Source organism: Cynocephalus volans, chromosome X (genome assembly GCF_027409185.1).
Source record: "Cynocephalus volans isolate mCynVol1 chromosome X, mCynVol1.pri, whole genome shotgun sequence".
In the NCBI taxonomy this organism is placed as follows: domain Eukaryota; kingdom Metazoa; phylum Chordata; class Mammalia; order Dermoptera; family Cynocephalidae; genus Cynocephalus; species Cynocephalus volans.
In genome coordinates, this window is record NC_084478.1 from 136,578,044 (window position 1) to 136,602,308 (window position 24,265).

Below are 24,265 nucleotides of genomic sequence, written 5' to 3' on the forward strand. Positions count from 1 at the left end.
TACTGTATGAATGTGATGTATTTAATATATTTGATTATAAATTCTCTCAGATTTAAAAGAGATTCTGTTCTGTTTAGCTTACTGAGACTAACAAGTACTTATAGAAACCTAAAATAACAGAACACAAGAATTCCTATGCAAGGAGGAAATTGGACTTCTGACACTTTAAATGAACTGGCCCTTTAAGAAAACCTCTTCACACACAGAGACTGCCAATTCAGAAATTGACAAGCTGAGTGGTCAAGTGATTGAATGTCACATCCCAAAAAAAGAAACAAATGAAAACAGATATCAAGCTATCAATTAATAATTATAAAAAAGCACTATTTAAACTTCTGTGAAGTATTTTTAATATTTTTAAATAAATATAAAAAAATTACTATATGGTTCCAAGTTCATCTAATATTCCTAATCAAGGTGACTCCTCCCACAAATCAGTGATTTGATAAATTAATAAAAGCTAAATGTCTTCTTCCTGATTTTATTACAGTGAAGAATATAATGCAAGTGTAATATTGAATTAAGTGTAACAATTTTTAAAGAAATTAAAATGAAGAAATACAAAAAAAGTGAAAATACCTGGTAACCATAAGAGTTTACTTTCAATTGACTCATCAATTATAAATGTATTTGTTCCTTGTAACATTTAGGTTACAAGGGAAAATCCAGGCAACAGAAGATCTTGTGATATGCTTGTAAGATTAATTTTAAAACCTAATGTTTAAAGCTTTAAATGGTTCTGGGAAGCACCATGTGCAGAAGAAACTAGACACCTCTCACCATATACAAAAATCAACTCAAAATGAATGAAAGACTTAAACATAAGACCTGAAATTATGCAACTTCTAGAAGAAAACAGGGGAAACGCTCCAGGACATAGGATTAGGCAAAGATTTTATGAATAAAACCTCAAAAGCACAAGCAACAAAAGTGAAAATAAACAAATGTGATTACATCAAACTAAAAAGCTTCTGCACTGCAAAGGAAACAGTCAACAGAGCAAAAAGAAAACCTACAGTATGGGAGAAAATATTTGCAAACTACATATCTAACAAAGGGCTAATTTCCAGAATATACAAGGAACTCAAACAAATCAATAGTAAAAAACCAAATAATCCAATTTTAAAATGGGCAAGGGAGCTCAATAGACATTTCTCAAAAGAAGACAAATGGCCAACAGGTATATGAAAAAATGTTCAACATAACTAATCATCAGGGAAATGCAAATCAAAACCAGGTGGAGATACAATCTCACCCCAGTTAGACTGGCTATTATCGAAAAGACAGAAAATAACAAATGCTGGTAAGGATGTGGATAAAGGTGAACACTCCTACACTGTCGGTGGGACTATAAATTAGTGCAGCCATTATGGAAAACAGTATGTAGGTTTCTGAAACAACTACAAATAGAACTACCATATGACCCAGCAATCCCACTTCTTGGATATATACCCAAAAGAATGGAAAGCCTCATGTCAAAGGAATAGGATACCTGCACCCCCATGTTCATCACAGCACTGTTCACAATAGCCAAGCTATGAAACCAACCTAAATATCCATTGACAGCTGACTGAATAAGGAAAATGTGGTATACATACACAATGGAATACTACTCAGCCATAAAAAAGAATGAAATTCTGCCATTCGCAGCAACATGGATGAGCTTCAAGAAAATCATACTAAGTGAAATAAGCCAGGCATAGAAAGAGAAATACCTCTTGTTCTCACTCATATGTGGGAGGAAAAAAGAACAAAACAAGCAAACAAACAAAAACAAATCAATAAGTTGAACTGTTAAAAGGAGAGAGAACTATGGTTACTAGAGGCAGGAAAGGGGAGGGGGGAAGAGGGATTGTGAAAGGCTGATAAATGAACACAAATTTACAGAAAGATAGGAAAAATAAGCCCTATTGGTGTACAGCGGACCCAGATTCTATAATCAATAATGTTTTACTGCATGTAACCAAACATCTAAAAGAGAGGAGCTCAAATGTGCACGTCATGAAGAAATTATTAAGTTTTGCAATGATGAATAAGCTAATTACCCTGAATACATCAACATGCATTGTATACATGTATTGAAATACAACACTGTACCCCATAAATATGTACCACAAATCAATGTTTCAATAAAAAATTTTAAAATAAACCTTTAAACAATGTGCTCATTTATCACTTAATATATGTGTGTGCATTTAGACATGTATAGATTGAAGTCTATTAAAACTACTTGTCTGATTTTCAAAGCAGAAGCTTATGTAGAATATAGAACTAGTAACTCAGAAAAAAAATGGTCTTTGAATTTATGAGGGTATCAAATGTTATTTACTTTCTGCATGTTCTACCCAGATGGCAAAATTTGTTTGTTTTTCTTACCCTACCCAAATACAACCCCTCAAAAATATCTGTTAACTTTCTTGGTTTCATGCTGATTTTGCATACTTTAAAATTGTAATTATAATTTTTTTATTTTAAATCATATTTTATTTTACTTTTTTATTTTATTTATTTTATTTCATTTTTTATATTGTACATGTATGTGGGCTACAACATTGATATTCAATAACTGTGTACAATGTGTGGTGGTTAGATCAGTAGTTAGCTTATTCATCATTACAATATGCAATCATTCTTTGTGTCCATTGACCAATTCTTCATTAGCCCCCCTCCCTCGCCCCCTCCCCTTCCCTTTTCCACCTCTAGAACAATAAGGGCTTTCACAGTTATAATGTAGCCAAAATTATTAATCTTTATGTTACTTTTTCTTTTAGTTATTATAAAGTATCATTTTCCTGATCAGTAACACAGACAGGGCCATGGTCATTTTCTTTTTGTAGTATCTATGTTATTAACTGAAAATTCTTGTTGATGTTGCCTTTCTCTGGGATGGAGCACAAATTCAAAGATTAAAAGTAATAATATCATCAAGGTTTTTTCTATACCCAAATTATTGTTGGTACTTCCTAGATGGCTACTAGGGATCACCAAAGACCTGCTCCTTCACTTTGTAAACAATTTCAAAGCAGTCATAAGAAAGAGGGATGCTAGAAATAGTTATGTATATTTGATTCCTTTAAATTTTTCAGCCATTATATTTTCAGATATTTTTTTCTGCCTCTCTTCTACCCTTCCAGGATATCAATTACACATATGTTGGACTGCTTGATATTCTCCCACATTATCTCTCAGGTTCTCTTCCTTTTTCTTAAATCTTTTTTCCATTATTCAAATTGGGATATATATATATACACACACATATATATATGAAAAAAATATATATATATATATGAAATCAAGCCCACTGATTCTTTCTTCTGCCATCACCAATCTGTTGTTGAGCCCATCTAATAAATTTTTTATTTCAGTTGTTGTATTTTTCAGATCTAGAATTTTCATTTGTTTTGTTGTTGTTGTAGTTTCTGTATCTCTGTTGAGATGTTCTGATTCATTGATACCACCTTTTCCTTTAATTCTCTGAGCATAATAATAATAGAAGTTTTCAAGCCTTTGTCTGTTAAATCTGCTATCTGGGCCCAGTCAGAGTCAGTTTTTATTGACTGACTTTTCTGTGCCTAGGTCTCACTTTTCTGTTTCTTTCAATGCCTAGTAATTTTTGGTTAAAAATTACATATCACAGGTAATGTGGTATAGTGATTCTGGATTCTGATGTGTTCTTAAGATTACTGGGTTTTTGTTATAGTAGGCAGTTATCTTACCTGAATCTGAACTGCAAACTTTGTGTTCATTGTAGCATGCAGCAATGAATATATCTGCTCTGTTCTTATGACCACCCACTGTTAAGAGTTTTAGCCTGTCCCATATGCATGGGAAGCACTTATGGAGTCTTCCATGTGCCTACATAATCTGATAGTCAGCCAAGAATTTGGTTGATCATTAATCTGATAGTCAAGATGAGGCTCAGCTTCTCTGTAGTTTCCTCACTTCTACAGTTTCCTACCTAATTACTAGCTGTCCTGATAGCCTTGGACTCTCTTCAAGCCCATAGGATTCAGCTTTCTTCTGCTCCATCTAAGCATAGTTGGGATGCATTCAGATTTTTTTTACACACACACACATGCTTCTGTGTATATACCCAAAATAATTAAAAACAGGTACTCCAATAAATATATGTACATACATGTTCACAGCAGCACTATTTGCAATAGCCAAAATGTAGAAATAACCCAAATGTCCATCAGCAGATAAATGGATAAACAAATTGTGGCATATACATATAAAGATAATTCATCCACAAAAAAGGAATGAAGCACTGATATTTGCTGCAGCATAGATGAACCTCAAAAATATTATGCTAAATGGAAGAAGCCAGACCAAAAAATAAATCACATTTGTATCAAACCGTTTGTATGAAATGTCTGAAACAGATAAATCCATAGAGACAGAATGCAGATTGGTGGTTGCCGGGGGCTTGGGGGTAGGGAGTAGTGAAGAGAAACTGCTTAATGGGTAAGAAATTATATCAACATTATTATAAGAGCTTCCTAACCGTCAAACCCACAATATGAGAAAAGTTACCAAATAAAAAGAGAGAAGCTTGAACTCTTCCAGATTTTTATAGGTCAAATATTTTAAATATAAATATCTCAGCTGCTTTATTACTCAGGATAGATAAAAGCACAATCAAGCTCATATGTACTGTCAAAACACTGATTTTTTGGTATCAGCATTATTGAAATATAATCCACATACCATACAATTCACACATTTAAAATGTACAGTTCAATATATTCAGAGTTTTTCAACTATTACTATAATCTATTTTAGAACATTTTCATCATTCCAAAAGGAAACCCTATACCTTCAGGTATGACCCTATAAGTCCCTCATCCCCCTCTGTCCCAGACCTAGACAGCCACTAAACTACTTCCATCTCTATAAATTTGCCTATTCTTAGGCAAATTTTATATAAATTTTATATAAATTGAATTATGTAATGTGGTCTTTTGAGACTTTGCATAGTGTTTTCATAGCTCATCTGTGTTGTGGCACTTATCAGTACTTCATTCCTTTTTACAGCCGAATATTTCGTTGTATAAATATATCACATTTCATTTATTCATTCAATTGATGAAGATCTGGGTTGCTTCCACTTTTTGGATACTACGAATAATTTTGCTATGAACATTTGTATATAGGCTTTTGGCTGGACACATGTTTTTATTTCTCTTGGATATATACCTATGAGTGGAATTGTTGAGTCAAAAGTAACTCTATATGTAACTATTTCAGGAACAGCCAGATTCTTTTCCAATGTGGATGTAACATTTTAAATTCCCACCAGCAGTATATGGGGATTTCTCAACATCCTGGATATTTATTATCTTTTTTATTATAGCCATCCTAGTGGATGCTAAGTAGTATCTCATTCTGATTTTGATTTGCGTTTTCCTGGTAGCTAATGATGCTGATGTGCTTATTGGACTGTAATGGATTGACTCATGTCCCCCCAAAACTCATTGAAGCTTGAATTGTGTCCCCCAAGTTTTATTTATTAGAAACTTAGCTCCCACTGTGACTGTTAAGAGGGTGGGAAATCCTATTATGGTAATTGAAAGGTGGAGCCTTGAAGAGGTGATTGGATTGTAGGACCATGCAGTAGTGAATGGATTAAAAATGGTGGTCAGGGGTGTGGTTCTGAGGCCTTTAAAAGAAGAGGAGAGTCTGTCTCTCTCTCTCTCTCTGCTCCCACCACCTTGCAATATGAGACCCCTGGGTCACTGCCACCACCACCAGATGGACTTTGGACTTCCCAGCCCCAGAAACCCTAAGCAATAAATTTCATTTTCTTTATAAATTGCCCAGTTGCAAGTGTTTTGTTATAAGCAACATAAAACAGACTAACACATGGAAATTTCTGTTTTGTTTTTCTTTTTTAGTGGCTGGCCAGTACGGGGATCTGAACCCTTGACCTTGGTGTTATAACACTGTGCTGTAAACAACCGAGCTAAATGGCCAGCTGCATTGTTGGACATTTCTATATCTTCTTTAGAGAAATGTCTATTCAGATCTTTTGCCCATTTTTTAAAATTAGGTTAAGTGTCTTTTTATACTGACTTGTGTTCTTTATAAAGTCTAGATACAAGTACCTCATTAGTTTTATGATTTGCAAATATTTTCTTCCATTCTGAGTGCCTTTTCACTTTTGATAGTGTCCTTTAAAAAACAAAAGTTTTTACCTTTAATCAAGTCCAATCGATCTGGTTTTTTTCCTTTTTTGCTAATGCTTGTGGTGTCATACCTAAGAAACCACTGACAACTCAAAAGGTCACAAAGACTTCTGTTTTCTTCCAAAAGTGTTATAGTTTTATCTACTACATTTAGGTCTTTAATCCATTTCAAATTGATTTTTGTATATGGTGTGAGGTAGGAGTCCAACTTCATTCCTTTGCATGTGGATATCCAGTTTTCCCAGCACCATTTGTTGAGGAGACTATTTTTCCTTTATTGAATTGTTTTGGCAACCTTGTTAAAAATCAATTGACTATAAATGTGAGGGTTTATTTCTGGATTTTCTATTCCATTTATCTATGTCTATCCTTAGTCCAGTACCACACTGTCTTGATTACTGCTGCATTGTAGACAGTTTTGAAATCAGAAAATGTGAGTCCTCTATGTTTTTTTCCCCCCAACATTATTTTGGCTATTTTGGGTCCCTCCATAGGAATCTTGGGATCGACTTATCAATTTCTTCAAAGAAGCCAGCTGAGACTCTGAAAAGGATTGGGTTGAATCCATAGATCAATTGGGGAAGTATTGTCATATTAATAAGCCTTCTGATCCATGAATACAGGATGTTTTATTTATTTAGATCTTGTTTTTTTCAATAATGTTTTGTAGTCTTAAGAATATAACTTTTGTACTTCTTTTGTTAATTTACTTTCATTTAAAGCTTGATTTTATAAAACATACAAAAAACATTTTAAGAGTTCTGTATCACAGGAAATTAAACAGTAGAAATATCCATTGCTTCATAGGTTCATGTTATATGAATTCAAATCAAATAATTGGAAATTTATTTAATATGGGAACTGTGCAATGAAATAAATGACAAAAGGAACTAATAGAGCAATATTTCATTACCTATGGATTATTATTAGTTACTTCAGGATCTAAACAAAGATTCTGAATATTCAGACATCTTTTGCTGTATCTTATATTTAAATATCTCCCTAATTATACTCTGAATCAAGCTACTTGACCAAAATATCTGATTTAGGAAAGCATTTAGCTTTATAGCAAACATTTTTCCAACTACAGTCACCACCTTCAAAGGAATCAACATTACAATGACAAAATCTACTGGTTCATTTTGAACAATGTGCAATAAATTCATTATGTCAACCTTATGATAAGTCAAATAGGTACCCCCCAAAATGGAACAGTTATGCACAGTTTAGTAAAGTATAATGTTGGTTTTCCTCATCTAATAATTAACCAATGAAATAAAACAAATCAACCACAGTTGACTTAGTTTCAGGAAAATCACATTGGAGAATTACAATTACATTATCTTCCTCATCTCAGCCTCAGTTATTGACAGGAATTTTATAGGTCATTGTGGTATTTACTTTGTGGACTGTAGTAGTAAATGAATGAAGACAAACTTCCTCAGAATTGGTAATGGACTGTGGTCCCGACTCTTCTCATTTTTCAGATACAACCAAACCTTTGTGTATGTCAGCAGATCAAATGAACAAGAAACTTCCAACAGTGTCAGAAATGTCACTGTAGCTCTGATCTGTCTGATCACTGAATGGATTTTATCCTGGATAGCTTTCTGAGACTCTTCTCTGGGTACACTGTCATCTTTTGCAATCTTGTCACACTCAGTTTCAAATTGCCATCTTTCAAGGATCACACCACTTTCAATATTTGAAATTCAGAAACCACCAGTTTCTGAACTGAACACTTGTATAACCAATCTTTTAGTTGTTCCACCACGTTATTTAGGTATTTTATGAGCTCATAATCAGTAGTCACAAGCAAGGTGAGTCCATATTTCTGCACTTGAGTAAGGTTTCAAATGGATATATGTCACGCTAATATAAAATGTTGTTGACAACAAATGAGAAGAACTCAGCCAAGATTTTGATGTTCCTGCACAGGTTCATGTCCTGCCTGCTCCCAGCAGAGCTGAAGCCCTGTGGCCAGGCCCACAGACGAAGGCATGCGCTCCCACCTGGCATCTAGTGACTGCAGTGGCTCCCCAGCAGTTCCCCCACCCCCCCACCCCCATTGTTTCCCTGAATACGGTTTTGTAAAAGCAATTGCTGTAGTGCAGAGGATTTTAACCTAAGGATTCTGTGAATGGGATTTGGGGTGGGGATATATACGAAATTCCTGAAATAATGCAGAATTTTGAGGATATGTGTTTGTGTGTTTTCCTGGGGATAGGGTCTGTAGTTTTCAACAGCTTGTTAAAGTCTGTGTCACATTGTGCCGTAAGTCTTCTCACTTGCAGCTAAGTACCTAATAACATTAGAACTAGAGTGACATTGATATGCAAGATAGCAAGTGTTCTCCATGTATTCTAAAAAGCATCTTTAATTAGATTTTAAGCATTTTTAAGAAAGAAGATATCAGGTGCCTTCATTTTGGATGGCTCCGGGTACTTCAGGCAAACCCCTACTCAAAGAATACTTTTCCAGTTTCACATGTGTATTTTTTTTTATTGAATCATAATTGATTATACATATTTTTGGGATTCAATGTTGACATATGTTGATCAAACCAATATTACTAGTATGTATATTGTTACAAATTGTACTTATTCTTTATTCCTAAGTATTTTAATCTTTTTGATGCTATTGTTACTGAAATTGTTTCCTTGATTTCGTGTGTGATTTTCTCATTGCATATTAATCCTGTATCCTCTAACCTTACTGAACTCATTTATTAGTTCCAGTGGTTTTCAGCAAATTCCTTAGGATTTTCTATATACAAAATCATGTCATCTGCAAATAGAGATAGTTTTGCTTCTTCCTTTACAATTTGGAAGCCTTTTATTTCATTGTCTTGTCTACTTCCATGGCTAGAACTTCAGTACAATGTTGACTAGAAGTAGTGAGAGTGGACATTCTTTTCTTCTTCCTGTCCTTACAGGGAAATCTCAGTGGCTTCACTGCAGGTCAGTTGCAACTGTGCTTGGTCCTTCTTAGCTTTATTTCATAGATATAGATGTCTTCTCATTCTAGGACCAATCCTGAGGCCTTACATGGGCTACATTATTCTCTTGGCAGAGGGCAAAAACAAGAGGCCAAGCCAAACCACATACAGATCCTCCTTGACTTACAATGGGGTTACATGCCAATTAACCCATCATACATTGAAAACATCATTAAGTCAAAAGTGCATTTTCGACTTACAATACTTTCAATGTATGATGATGGGTTTATACAGACATAACCCCATCATAAGTTATGGAGCATACTGAATGCATATCACTTTCACACCATCATAAAGTCAAAATATTGTAAGTTGAACCATCATAAATCAGGGACTGTTTGTAATCACCTTAAATCTTACTTGTATGTGGCATATGTCATATCACACTCTGTTGGCCAAAGCATGTCAGTTGAGCCCAAAATCAATGAGACAGGGGCCTGTACTCCTCCCACAAGAGGCACAGCAAGTCACCAGGCAATGGGCAGGGATATATAATCCTCTCACAGGGAAGGTGGGAAGTAAATAACTGTGAACAATATCATCATCAACCCTATTAAGTCTATGTCTAATTTTTACTACCTCTCAGAATTACATAAAATGATTAACTAAGCAATAAATTCAGTTAATGATCTAAATTAAAAAAAACACAATGAGACCAGCTATTTTTTGTGACCAAGACCACTCTTTAGAAATTGTCCAAGGTCACAGAGAAGACTATATAGGAAAACACCCAAAACTTGAAAATAAGGAAACATGAAGATTGCGTAACTTGTTAAATATCATGGCAGCACATTTTCTAATAAGCCTGTCAATCACCTGACTCTCGAGGTTCGTAACTTTGACTAATTAATTAAAGTCCATAAGAATTTAGTCTAATAAAGTTAGAGGTTAACTTGTAGAAAATTTCTAAGTTGTGATTTACTTTTGGGGGGGAACTTAGTTCAGCAGATAACCCAAAAAGTTTCTGCTCATTGCACAATAAAACATCAGCCAGAATTGGATCTAACTTAGTAATCTTTTGGCATTTTTTAACCCCAACTGACTACATGAATCCTTATTTTTCAAATACTCTTTCAACCAGCATTCTTAATTATCTGCTGGTTCTTTCACTAACTGGTTGAATAAAACTTTGAAATGTGCTAACAAATCACTTTGCCTGAGATTTGTGCTTTTATAGACATCATCTACTCCAAGAAATTTACTACAACCTCCCACCCATCCTCTGTGCTTTCATAGCACCTTGTACTTTTCCTATCAAAGCACTATTCACACTGCATAGGAATTGTCTGTTATCTCCCTCCCTTACCAGACTGTAAGCACCTTGACAGAGAGCTTGCCTTAGTAGATTGTAGATACCCTGGGCCAAGTGCACTGTCTCCCACATTGTACATGATTAGTCAATGATTGTAGAATGAATAATTGTTCTGTAATTGTTGCAAGGTGATGACAAACAACTAAATTAATAAATAAATTAAGAAATCTTGGTCTCTAGAATACAAGAGGAATTATCACAATAGAAATAACAGTTACAGAGAAATAATAAAGAGAAAAATGTATTATAGCTGGTCCTCACTTTCAGGAAAGCCAATATGTGAAATTCAAATTTAGGCTACAAGAGTACATTCATTTTCTTAAAGCCTCTTTGTTTCATGAAATAATTCACTAGTTATCTGAAACAACAGGATCTCCTTCTGTGTTTAAGTACCATTTATTAAATACCTGACTAGATTAGTTTTAGAATCCGCTGACAAATGAAGATCATAAGTAAAAGTGTGAGTCAATGAGAAAACTATTTGATTTGTGCATGTGTGCACCCAAGAGAGCTTTCCAGGAACATATATATTATGTAAAGTGAACCAGGAAAACTCAGGGTAATGAAAATAGCTCTCTGACCTCTAGATGCCTTGGATAAAAAAAGAGAAGGGAAGAATAAATTGTTCTTATGCTTCATTTTAGCACCTAGAAGAATGCTTGCTTGCCATCTTACTTCACTGTTCAGGACCACCCTCCCCCTCTAAAACAAAGTGTTCTCCCATCCTTCCTCAAAAGAGGACATATTGTTAATAATGTTAACATTTAACTGAGCTACATGAATCAGAACTTCAATGAAACATCATTTGCCACTTTAGTTTTAGCATGTGTGTCACTTAAGCCATTGAGTGTATTCTCCAAATACAGTGGATAAATGGAAGTTGCAGTAACTGGACTATGGCTTAAAAACATCTTAACAAAGCTTTCTGACTAACTATAAAAGCAAATCACTTATTTCATACCTCAGTGACTTTAATGCCTCACCAAGGCAGAGGATGCATATTGGACATCTATTTATAACTTTGAAGAAGAATTTAGACTTTATTTGGGCTGGCAGGAAGAGTCAGATTTTTTCTGGACATACCCTGGAGGGAGTCATGGGGTATGACCATTGAAATATTTCTAATTATTTCATTTTTCAACATACTGGTTCTAAAATTATTGGGAGAATGACTGCACGAAAGATCCCTCTGGCTGATACCTTCTATTACCCAAAATGTTCTTTCTTCAAAGGTTAGCATATTCCTGTTCACAGAACATTACACATCTATATTTTATGTCTGCCAACAGAATTGAAGAATTAAAGAGATGCTGGGAGAATCTGTCATGTAAATTGTCTCAATGAATGTTATTTTAATTATAAAGAGAAAAAAAGTATTTGAAAAAAATTCGAACTCCAGCATGTATTTAAAAGTTGTTCTAAACTAACATCCTTCCCAAAATAATGACCACTAACACCAAAAAAAAAGTAACAAGAGAATTTTCCTTAGCCAATTCATCTTCTGTCAAAAGTAATTATAGCAATTTTGAAAAGAAAAACCTTCTCTGCTATTTGTCCAGTGTTATAGAAAAGGAGTGACACTCGTTATGGTATAGAGACCAACCTGGAAATCCATTTAGTCAGGCTCCCTGGTGGAGAAAGCATGTCTGATTAGCCTACCATCCATCTCCAATTTATCAATGGGCTGTGTTCCAAAATTTATTTGTAAGTCAACTGTTTGAAACCCAGAACCTATTTTCCCATAAGAACAAAGGGTGGTTAGGGTCTCAGCTCCCAAAATCCTATGAATTATAAATTAACCCCAATCATGGGTCTACTAGTACTAGTCTGTATTATGGGTCCTGAGAGCAATAAGCTGCTGTACAGGAGAGAAATGGAAAGTCTCTCCTTTCCCTTCCTGTTGCAGAGCAATTCAAAGAAAAATTTCCCAAAAGGCCAAGCCTAGATACGACACCCACTATTCTCCTAATATTCCTCTCCCAATATCTTTAACTTCTCCCAAACCCCTCAAGGGTACCAGAACCCCTAGTTTCGGATGTATTGGGGGAGAGGACAGTAGGCTCATTAGCAGATATTAGAGACCCAACTATGATGTTTTGTATATAAGACAGGGACACCAACTCTAGCCAAACTGAGATACACAGCAAGGACTCTGTGGAACTTGGGTAAACAGGCGGGATTAGTCATAAAAGGAAAGAGAAAATCCTATTACCAAAACCCGCACCCAAGGTTGAACCAACAGTAAAGCTAATGCTGAGCTGCTGAAATATTTGTCTAACACTTTTCATACTCCTCCAGCCCAGGGACAGGACTGGGCTCAGAGTCTAAGTTTGGGGCCCAATTTAGAGAAGATTAAAGGTCCAAGTGAGACGAAATGAAGAACGATGAAGGCAGGGAGTCAAGCAGATAATAATGATCTGCTGATTTGATAAAAAGAAGATTTCTATTCATTTGGAAGAAACAACAAATGGGGCATTCTTTCAACAAATATTTATTGAATACCTACAATATGCCATGTACTGTGTTAGGTGCTGGCTTTACACAGTCCCTGTTCTCATGAAGCTTATATACTAGACCAATGTGGAAGAGTTCAGAGGGACCAAACAAATCTTCAGTGAGGACAGAAAAGCACAACTGCTCCAAACCCATTACTGCTTAAACTTCCACACCAGTCACCTCACATTGTGGAGGTGAGTAAACTGTAAAGTATGACTAAGTCAACTACTTGAGAGCCAAATAGTTAAATATCACTTGTGACATATTCCTTCTACAACTGGAGGAGACCAAGAAAATACAAAACCTGAAAGTTTAACTTCACAAATCAGCCAAAGGTAAAACCACCAAGTGAACTAGGTCCTTTGTGGCAACTTTCCTACCTCTGCTTTGACCCTAAAGGAACCATCTGGACTGCCCACTGTGGCTCCCTCCCAGGATCAAGCTTTTGATTTCTCTTACTTTTGCCCAGGTACATTTACCTGCCCAACCTCTCAGTGCTTTCCTAGCGAATATGGGAGCATGATGGGGTATCATCAGAAATCATTTGTGATTCAGTGCTAGTGTGAGAATTGACTGCCCCCTCCCATAATACCTTAACTTGATGGACATGCACATCTCCAGAAGTCCCCATAAAGTGCTTAACAGTAAGAATTTCACATACCTCTGGAGCTAGTAGGTATTCTGGAGCCAGGGCCTTTCAGTGCCCACTCGAACAACACTTGTAGAACTCACCTACATATGTACATAGCCAGGTCTAGAACCCAAAACCTTTGAAGAGTTGCTATCTCAAGGAACTCTCAATCCTCCGATTTTTAAAAAAAAACATTAATCAAGTTCTATATAAATATGTTCCAGGCATCATTCTAAGCACTTTGTACAAATTATTTCATTTAATCCTTAGGACAAACTTATGAAATGGTTGTTATTATTAGCCTCATTTTAAAAATGAAAAAACTGAGGCACAATCTATCTAAAAGAAGGCAGAAAAAGAAAGAAGGAAGAGAAGATGAGACAAATAAAAAACAAATAGCAAGATGTCAGATTTAAACCCAATCAAATCAATAGTTACATTAAACGTCTGGCCTAAACACCCCAACAAAAAATCAGAGATTGTCAAATTGGATTAAAAAGCAAGAAATACATTTTTAATACAAAGGAAAAGGATGGAAAAAATATGCCATGCAAATACAATAAAAAGAAAGTGGAGAGGCCATATTAATATCAAAGTAGATTCTTAGAATAAGGAATAATAACAGGGATAAAGAGGAACATTTCATTTTGATAAAAGGGCCAATTCACCAAGAGTACATAATCTATACATGAAGCAAAAACTGACAAAACTAAAAGAAGAAATAAGTCTGCAATTATATTTGTAGATTTCAATATGCCTTTCTCAGTAATTGACAGACCAAGCAGATGTAAATCAGCAAGGATATAGGAGACTTGGAACACCATCAACCAACTTGACCTAACTGGCATTTACAGAACACTACATCAAACAAAAACAAAATACACAATCTTTTCAAGTGCATGTGGAATATTCACTGTGGTTGACCAGCTACAGGACCATAGAAGAAGTCTCAGTAAATTTAATCAAACTATGTTCTGTTACCACAGCAGAAGTAAACTAGATATCAATAACAGAAAGATACCTAAAAATCTGCAAATATTTGGATATTAAGCAACATACATAGGTCAAAGAAAAAAATAACAAGTGAAGTTGGAAAATACTTTGAGCTGAATGAAAATGAAAATGCCACACATCAAATTTGTGGGATACAGCTAGAGCAGTGATTAGAAGGAAATTTATAGCATTAAATTATTACCCTCTTAAATCCAAACTTGCCATCAGTATATTGTGCAAGGAAGGAAAACAAGGAATGGGGGACAAAATCCAGTCCAGAATACAACTTCAATTATAGAAAAGTGAGTCACTGCAGATACAAATTAAAGGAGAAGGTATAAATGATATCAAAGGCAGCTCTCTGAACTTCAAATTGCTTATCCTTGTAGTAGATTCTTGCTGACAGTACACATCTAGGCTAACAAGAGGTTAGATGCAAGAAGGTCAGTGAAGGTAGGCTGGAGAAGGCAGGGGCCAGTGAACAAGAGCAGCATGGGCTAGCAAATTTGCTGAACTCTGAGGCCAGGACAGAGACTGTTGCTCTTGCTTTCAAAATACTCCTTGCTAGGTATGCGTTGTCTCTGGGGCCTAATATACTTATCATCCACAGCCTCTACCTGTGTTTTGTTACAAATTAAGGTAACAACAGAGATGCTGGTATTGCATGCTGGTTAAACTCTATAATTCTCAAATGTCATTCCTATATTAGAATCACCTGAGGAACTATTATAAAAAAAATACTATGCACCATCTCCCCAAAAGAATCTGATACAGTATATTTGAGGTGGAGGCCTCCTAAAGTTCCTCAATTAATTTCGATGATTCCCAGTTTGTAACCTACTGGTATAATATTACCACTAATAACTTCTACTAGTTATTGAGTATCTGCCGTGTACTCGGTCCTGTTTTAGGTGCTTTACATATATTAGATTTAATTCATTAGCAAAAGGGCATTGTGAAGACCAGGTGAGGAAGCACATAGTTTAGTGGAGTTCATTCCAACTCAGAGAAATAGAAATGGACAAGGAAAGTCATCTTGACATAGAGGCAACAACTTTTCAATTACATCTAAAGATATGATTAAAGATATTAAAAGATTGGTGATGTCAGGCTTAGTTACTTTTAAAAAAAAAAAAAGCCAGAGGAAAAAATCTTGAGGCAGCATGAAACAGTATCCAAAGAAGTAGGTAGCATTTGCCTCTCAAATGTGATCCAAACCTGGGCTACTATGATAACAGGTTGGCTTCAAGGATTCTGCACAATACCTGAACCGATCTGAATTCCAAGATCAACATTCTCCCTGCCAGTGCCAACTTAGGGTTAAACCAGACACAAAAAGACCTACACTCCTTAGGTATAAGTAAAAATCAATTGGCTTCCTGAAAAACCAAATCCTTCACGAAGCCTTCCTAGATCAACCTGTTGTGAACAAGACTTCCCAAATCACACTTAGTCTGAGGTAATTCTTACCAAGTATTCACCATCTTAAAATGTAACTGGTCCCCAGACACGTGGTATGAATATCTTATTCACTTTACATTTTGTTTCCTGCTTACATCTTGTATAGCAAAATCTTTTGTCTGTATGTTGATGTCTTGGATCAGTTATCCTGGAAAGCACAAATGGTGTTTGCATAATTGTACCTAGCTGTGGTGTATTCAATTAGGATTCCTAAGTGTTCAACAATGATGATATATGTAAGAGGAGATAAGTATATTACATATCACATGAAATTAGGATCATGAAGGCCTTGAATATAGTACATTCTGGTTAAAATACAAGAAAACTTTGTGGGGACAGAGGTGACAGTAGCTTTCTATCAATCTGATACTCAAGTCCAAGGACATCTAGCTGTAATCTGACAAAAACCAGGTCAGGCTAAGTTAGGGGTTAAGTACCAGGTCAATTTCTAGCTCCTATCCCTAAAATAAAGGCTACTTCTGATGTGCAATTATGTATTTCTTCTCCTTTCCCTCTCCTTCCATTAACCACATCCATTTAGCAACACATCAAAGGAATTAATCTTTTTAAGCCTGACCCACGTAGAAATGGCTATTACAGCTTAAAACAGTATCTAAAAATCAGGAACAAAAAGCAATTATCCTTACATTAAGGTGTATCTTCTCAGGTTGCCAAACTTTTAGTCGCTACTTCCAATATCCCTTCTCTTGTTATTCTTAATTATCATGTCTACTTGTGTCTATAAATATAACAAAATCTGTATCCAATTAGCATGAATTAGCATCTTTTAAGCAGCTCTTTTATTCTCAACTCTGGACCCAATAAAATCTCTTTGACATCATCTGACAGATAACGTCTCTAGAATAAGTGATGAGATCGAATATTAAGCAGCTGTAATATTATAAGCTTCATTCTACCTAAGAGGCATCCTTAGAGATAAGTATTCATAAAAATACAACAAAGCCTGGATACAGCTTTTAAACTGAGATCTTGTTCACATTACTTGTATCATGGGAACCAAACAATGGTCGCATGAGTTTTCTGACTTTACAAACATGCTTATAAAGACTATCATAAATCCCAGTTTACAAACCCCATCCCAAATATTCAAAAATGTTTTCCTGGACTGAACCAAACTATCAGAGACCTGCATTGCTGGGCCAAATGTTTAGGTGTCATTGGAGAAATAACCTTACTAAAATGAACTGAGGTGTTGGCCATCAGCTAACATTCAGGGCCATTACAAGAGACATCCCTTTGTTTTATTCACTGAAAAGACATAGCTTCTACTTTAAGACTGTAAAGGAGAAGTTTCTCTCAGGCCTCAGTGCCAGGAAACATTCTTCACCACCACATCTAGCTTTTTATTTGATGGACATCCTAATTTTGGTAACTAACCACATTACCTTCTCTTTGTGGCCTGCCAGTTCCTCAAAGCCAATTTATGACCCAAGTGTACACAACATTTTTGGGTACTAACTTCATTTAGAGTATTAATTTCACCCATAAACCAAATTTTCTCATTTACTTTTAAAATACTGTACTGTATATTTTTTCATAAATCCTTTTTGGAGCATGATGAGGTATAAATAAAACAATTACATAATTATTCAAAAAAATAAGGCTACCATAGTTATTTTCTTCAAGTCAAAAATCACTCTAATGAAATATTTCTTTTTATGCCAGGCACAGTATGGGGTGTGACAGTCATTGAACAGATCACTCTCCCATAAATATTCTGCTCAATAATTTTTGCAAATTACAATTACCAGAAAAGGGGCATCAAGATTTCTACCCCTTTCCCAGTTCTAAAATATGCTCAGCATTTCTCAGTCCTTTAAAAAATTATATCCTTTTTGTTGTTCTCTGAAAAATTTAATTTGCATAGGTATCACTGTTTCCAAGGAACTGAAAACTAAATGGATAATTCTAGACATGATTTCAGCCCACTGTTTACCCCAGGATTTTTTTCATATTATCAACATGTCATTTGAAAACAATGTAGCCCATGGACTAAGAATTGAGAAGGGACTAGGAACCTTGTTGAATTATCTTCGCTAAGTTATTTTGAATAAACAACAATATACACAATGATATACAACCATTTGAGAAAACTATTCTTTATTTAGAAAAAAAAGGTTATATACTAGTAGAATTCAGTAGATAAAAAAATTCTCTTTTAAAAATGTCACTGTGAAACTTTTCCAGGTGAAATTTCAGAAATACTAAGCTCCTATAGCTGTAGAATTAAAACATAATTAATTTTTAATTCCTCCCCCCCAAGATTTGTCTAACATAATTACAAGCAAAAATGGGAAGGGACAAGTGAGCACTGGTACTTTTTTCTTTTTTAAACAAATTTTAATGTTGTACATGTATTATACAAATTGATTCCTAGGCATTTCATAAGACACTGCTCCCACTTTGTTTTTAGTAACTAATATTAAAAACAGGCCAAATAATAAATTAAAACTGAGTTTTAAAATGAGGTAAATTCAAAATGGTTCAATAATTGTTTATTTTCAGTTTCAAACAATAAAAAGGAAGCATTTCAGATTGGGGGGGAAAAAAACTAAACCCAGGCAATACTTAGTTAACCTAAAGTGAAATTCTGTACACAGGTGACCTTATTTGCTTGTTGGGAACTGTATACAGCACATTGTGCTAAATATATGGAATAGTTAAAACACTTTCAGCCATTACTGAAAATAAACATGTAGAAACTAAGCAACAAGTTAAAATATAGTAATGCACAACTCAACAATTTTAGGTTTTCCACGTGGAGCAATAAAGCAGATAACTGAATAATTTAAGGAGATGCAAATAGGCCCTCTTCATTCATAATTCTTGGCAATCTACTCAGGAAAATAAATTTCTGGAACAATTTCATTTCAATCTCACCTGAAAGAAAACAAAGTGATTATACTGAAAGATAAGAATGAAACAAAGGAAGAAAGGCAGGAAGAGATGGACAGAGGTAGAAGGAAGGAGCTCAAAGGAGAAAGGGGAGAGGAGGAGGGAAGGAGGAGGGAAGGAGGAGAGGAGGGAGGGAAGGGAAGGAGGAGAGGAGGGAGGGAAGGGAAGGAGGAAGGAAGGAGAAAGGAAAGGAAGAAGAAAGGAGGAAGAAAGGAGGAAGGAAGGAGAAAGGAGAGGAGGAAGGAAGGAGAAAGGAGAGGAGGAAGGAAGGAGAAAGGAAAGGAGGAAGGAAGGAGAAAGGAAAGGAGGAAGGAAGGAGAAAGGAAAGGAGGGAGGGAGGAAGGAGGGAGGGAGAAAGGAAGAAAAGAAGGAGAGAAAGAATGGAGGAAGAGGGAGGGGAGGAAGGGAGAGGAGGAGGGAGGGGAGGAAGGGAGGGGAGGAAGGGAGGGGAGGAAGGGAGGGAGGGGAGGAGGGGGGCAAGGAGCATAGAAGGGAGAAAGGAATGAAAGGAGGAGGAGAGAAGGTAGGAAGGAGGGAGAGCAAGAAGGTAGGAAGGGGGAAGGAAGGGGAAGGGAAGGAAGGAAGGGGGAGGGGAGGGAAGGAAGGGGGAGGGGAGGGAAGGAAAGAAGGGGGGAGGGAAGGAAAGAAGGGGGGAGGGAAGGAAGGAAGGGGGGAGGGAAGGAAGGAAGGGGGGAGGGGAGGGAAGGGGGAGGGGAGGGAAGGAAGGGGGAGGGGAGGGAAGGAAGGGGGAGGGGAGGGAAGGAAGGGGGAGGGGAGGGAAGGAAGGGGGAGGGGAGGGAAGGAAGGGGGAGGGGAGGGAAGGAAGGAAGGGGAGGGAGGGAGGGAAAGAGAGAGGAAGGAAGGAGCAGAGAAGGGAGAAAGGAATGAAAGAAGGAGAGAAGGAAAGGAGGAGGGGAGGAGAGAAGGAAGGGAAGAAGGGAAGAGTGGAGAAGGGAGAAAGGAAGGCAAGAAGGAGGAGAGAAGGAAGGCAAGAAGGAGGAGAGAAGGAAGGCAAGAAGGAGGAGAGGAGGAGAGGAGGAGAGGAGGAGAGGAGAGGAGGAGAGGAGGAGAGGAGGAGAGGAGGAGAGCAGGAGAGGAGAGGAGAGGAGAGGAAGGAAGGAAGGAAGGAAAATGAGGTCCATCAATAACAAAGGCTTGTATTAAGTCCCCAGAAAAAGACGAAATACTTGTGTATTCCTTATTGTCCACTCTTAGAAAAACAATAAAGATAGGCACGATATGATGATTTTTTTAAAAATCATTGAATATTCTGTTTGTGTGAGAAGGAAGGGTGGGGAAAGGGATTAAAAAAATAAAATAGCAACAAGTAAAACATTCCACAGGGGCAAGCAATAGTATATCAAAAGTAAACAGAACATGTGGCAAAGAAAAAGAACCTATTTTACATGATTAACAAAAAAAGAAAAATGACATCACATTTTTCACAAGGACACAATTTTAATAGTGACTTATATTAAGATGCAATGTCTGCTAAATTATAAAAATTGCTTTAAAAATATATTGACTCAATTATACTCATTTCCTTTCCCTTATGTATTGACATTTTTTCAAATACTGCATATTGAAATAAATTCAAAACATGATCATTACACATGTGGCAAATAACTTCATATCTGCCTAACATTGTTCTCAAATTTTAAACTAATGCTTAACGCATTAAACTTCATTGATGAAAATACTACATTCACATATTTCATAAAATCAGAGCTATAAGGGGCCTTAGAAAACAATCACGCTTGCATGAAATGCTGACAAATAATTTACATATCATTTCTACACAGCATTCTGTTCACACCATGTATAATCTTGACATTATCAATTACAACTGTGGATACACTAATGTTGAACTTACAATTTTAATACTTAAAAGTCATTGTTCTTGCCCATCAACTGATGAATGGATAAACAAAATATGGTATACATTCATACAATGGAATTTATTTAACCACAATAAGGAATGGAGTACTGATACATGCTACAGCATGGATGAATCTTGAAAACGTGATGATGAATCTTGAAAACGTGATGATGAATCTTGAAAACATGATAAGCGAAAGAATCCAGACACAAAAGGCCACATATTACATGATTTAATTCATATGAAACGCCCAAAATTGGCAAATCCATAGAGTACATTAGTAGTTTCCAGGAGCTAGGTAAGTAGAGAATTGGGAGTGACTGCTAACAGACATGGTGTTTCCTTTTGGGGTGATAGAAATGTTCCGGAATTAGACAGTGGTGATAGTTGCACAACATAGTAAATATATTAAAAACCACTGAATTGCACGATTTAAAATGGTTGAAGGGCTAGCCATTTACTTCAGTTGGTTAATGCATGGTGTTATAACACCAAGGTCTAAGGGTTCAGATCCCCGTACCAGCTAGCTGAAAAAACAAAACAAAATAAAATGGTGAATTTCATCTTATGTAAACTTTATCTCAATTTCTTAAATTCAAAAAAAAAAAAAAAAGGCAATATTACAATAAAAAGAATCAAGGCATTATAGTATGGCCATAACTAGTAGAATAAGAAATGAGTTCTCAATCATGAAGATGTCACATTAGGAGAATTACTAGGCAAGGAAAAATTTGATGATGTATTTAAGGGCACATTACAAGATAAAATTGCTGTTGCTGTTAAAACATATAAAGAAGATCTTTCCCAGGAGCTAAAATTAAAAATTTTTTTACAAGAAGCCAAAATCCTCAAGCAATATAATCATCCCAATATTGTCAAACTTATAGGAGTTCACACACAAAGACAGCCTATCTACATCACTAAGGAACTGGTTCCAGGAGACAATTTCCTATCCTTTCTGAGAAAGAAGGATGAACTAAAACTCAGTGAAATTTTCATTAGCTGTTGCTTCTGGATGACGTATCTCGAGTAAAAATTGTATACACAGGGACCTTGCTGCAAGAAACTGCCTGGAGGTGAAAATAATGTTCTGAAAATCAGTGACTTTGGAATGTCTGGTCAAGAGGATGGTGGTGTGTATTCATCTTCTGACTTAAAGCAGACTCCCATTAAATGGACAGCACCAGAAGCTCTTAAGTATGGGAGATATCGTTCTGAGAGTGACGCATGGAGCTTTGGCATCCTCCTCTGGGAGACCTTCAGCTTAGGGGTCTGTCCATACCCTGGAATGACAAATCAGCAAGCACAAGAGCACGAAGAAAGAGGATACTGGATGTCAGGCTCTCAGCAGTGTCCAGAGAGTATATATAAATTAATGCTGAAGCACTGTGATTACAAACTTGAAAACCGCCCCCAAGTTTAGCGAACTTCAGAAAAAGTCAGTTGTCATCAAGAAAAAAGTCACGCAGTGATGAAACAGTGCCAAATTTAGCCTTCAGTACTCTATCTTCAATAAAGTAACATTTTCCTCCCATTAACATTTTCATACCACGTACCTGCAACATTTTCCTGTTTATTTATTAACTATTTTTTTAAAACTATGTGCTGCTTTAACCATTGTAAATAAGAAAGTACAAGTTCTAAACGTAAGGGGTCACACAGATCTATCTTTTTCACACCTAAGACCGTTGATGTTTCTCAGTGGTTTTCTACTTCAAGCTCAATTCACAGTCTACTGTCCTCCATCACAGACACCTATATTCTATTGATGCTATAAACTGTATTTATTGGTAATAACCATGTTTGCAGGACACATTCCAACAAAAGGTGTCCTTCCACTCTGCTGAGACAAGATTACATTTCTAAACATCAATTTATATTGGTAATTATCTAGACCTCTAGTTGTTTTGTTTTTGCCAGAAATAGTCCCTGGTATATTAGTAAGGATGTCATTTCCCTGTGTTTTTCATCATGCCCTCTTCTTTGTCAGGGCATCAGAAAACTATGCACAAAATGTCTTCAAAGAGTACCCCCTCAGAGTTGAGGAAGCTGATTTTAAATGATGTTTTAGACAGTTGTGACAGCAAAAATCAAGTTTGAAAAGCAGAGTAGTCTGGAAAAAAGAGCAGGTACTGTGTTGATCAAAATAGAGAAGAAAAGGCAAATATAAAATCAGCCTTCTTATCAGAGGTATGCCTTTATAAATACACACACACTTTTTAATTTTATGATCAAATTCACCAAAAAGGTCCTAAGAAATGTTTCAGTCATTCATAGATTTCTCACAAAAGAGCCCTCTTAATGGCAACAAAAAATGTTTAAGAGGAGCTATAAAATATAAGCTCACTGAAATTACAGCTTACTTTTGGTTAAGTGTCTTCACCTCAAAGGAGGCATCCCAGAATTGTGTTCTCTCCCCCCCCGCCCCCACCCGTACACACACACACACCCCAAGTAGAAAAGATAAAGACGATGTTTAACAAGTCAAACAAACATTTATGAGGAAGAAAGAAGTTATAAGGAGAAAGGCATAGGGACAGCTATCCTAATTCTACTTCACTCCTTCATTTATCCTTATACTGCAACCTAGGAACTCTTACAGCAAACACAGTTCCTGAGATCTTTCATGTGGATAAAGTATAACACAATTAAAACCAGAATTCTGTTAAGCTGAATTTCAACTGCACCCAGGGATGCCTCTTCAGGATAAGTATGTGTATAGGGGACAGTCACACTCAGGGGAAAATGTGGCATTAGAGCTTTTATAAGGACTCATGCTATGTTCAGATTTTTAAGAAGAAAAAAGTAAAAAAAGAAAAAAAAAAGCCTGTACTTTTGTGAATATTTGGTCTACCTTAAATGGAAAAGGAAGGAAACAGAAAACTCCTCCTGCTCTTTTCAACTGTTTGAGGCCTATAAATATCAGTGCACAGAACCCACAACCAGTACTTTTAAAGAGTATAAAGGATGCGAATGAAGAGAAAAATGGTTTATGTCTGTCATTTCAATCTCCTAACAAGAATTTTGTACACATTTAACAGTTACTACATACAGACCAAAAAGAAAGCATAATAAATGTGCCCTCAAAAAAATGTTGCAGCAGTTGGGCCAGCCCCGTGGCTCACTCGGGAGAGTGTGGGGCTGGGAGCGCCGAGGCTGCAGATTCAGATCTTATATAGGGATGGCCGGTGCGCTCACTGGCAGAGCGTGGTGCTGACCTTACCGGTCAAAAAAAAAAAATGTTGCAGTATACTAAGGAACTTCTTTTTAATCAGTATGGTGTTCCCTTCTATCAAATGGTGTAAAGAAACTGAACTTCCTTTTAATGGCAAAAAAATAGTCAGATTTGCTCCTCATCAATATTCACACTGATCCCAAAAGAGAAACACTT

The 24,265-nt window shown here is 36.1% G+C and overlaps 1 protein-coding gene and 2 pseudogenes across 8 annotated transcripts in view; 1 reads left to right on the plus strand and 2 right to left on the minus strand.

The window, feature by feature from the left end:
* Nucleotides 1-7,547: 7,547 nt before the first annotated feature.
* LOC134368420 (mitotic spindle assembly checkpoint protein MAD2A-like) lies at nucleotides 7,548-8,207 on the minus strand (annotated as a pseudogene).
* A 180-nt stretch (nucleotides 8,208-8,387) lies between these two features.
* On the plus strand, nucleotides 8,388-22,346 carry LOC134368421 (tyrosine-protein kinase Fer-like; annotated as a pseudogene).
* THOC2 (THO complex subunit 2) overlaps nucleotides 18,540-24,265 on the minus strand; it is a 125,658-nt gene continuing 119,932 nt past the window's right edge. For 6 of the 8 annotated variants that reach the window (XM_063083313.1, XM_063083310.1, XM_063083312.1 and 3 more), the window contains one exon: nucleotides 21,092-21,401. The gene's annotated coding sequence lies outside the window, so the exon portion shown is untranslated. Of the gene's footprint in view, nucleotides 18,981-21,091; nucleotides 21,402-21,518; nucleotides 22,158-24,265 lie in introns of those variants that run through there. The other 2 variants (XM_063083308.1, XM_063083307.1) reach the window with 2 other exon arrangements.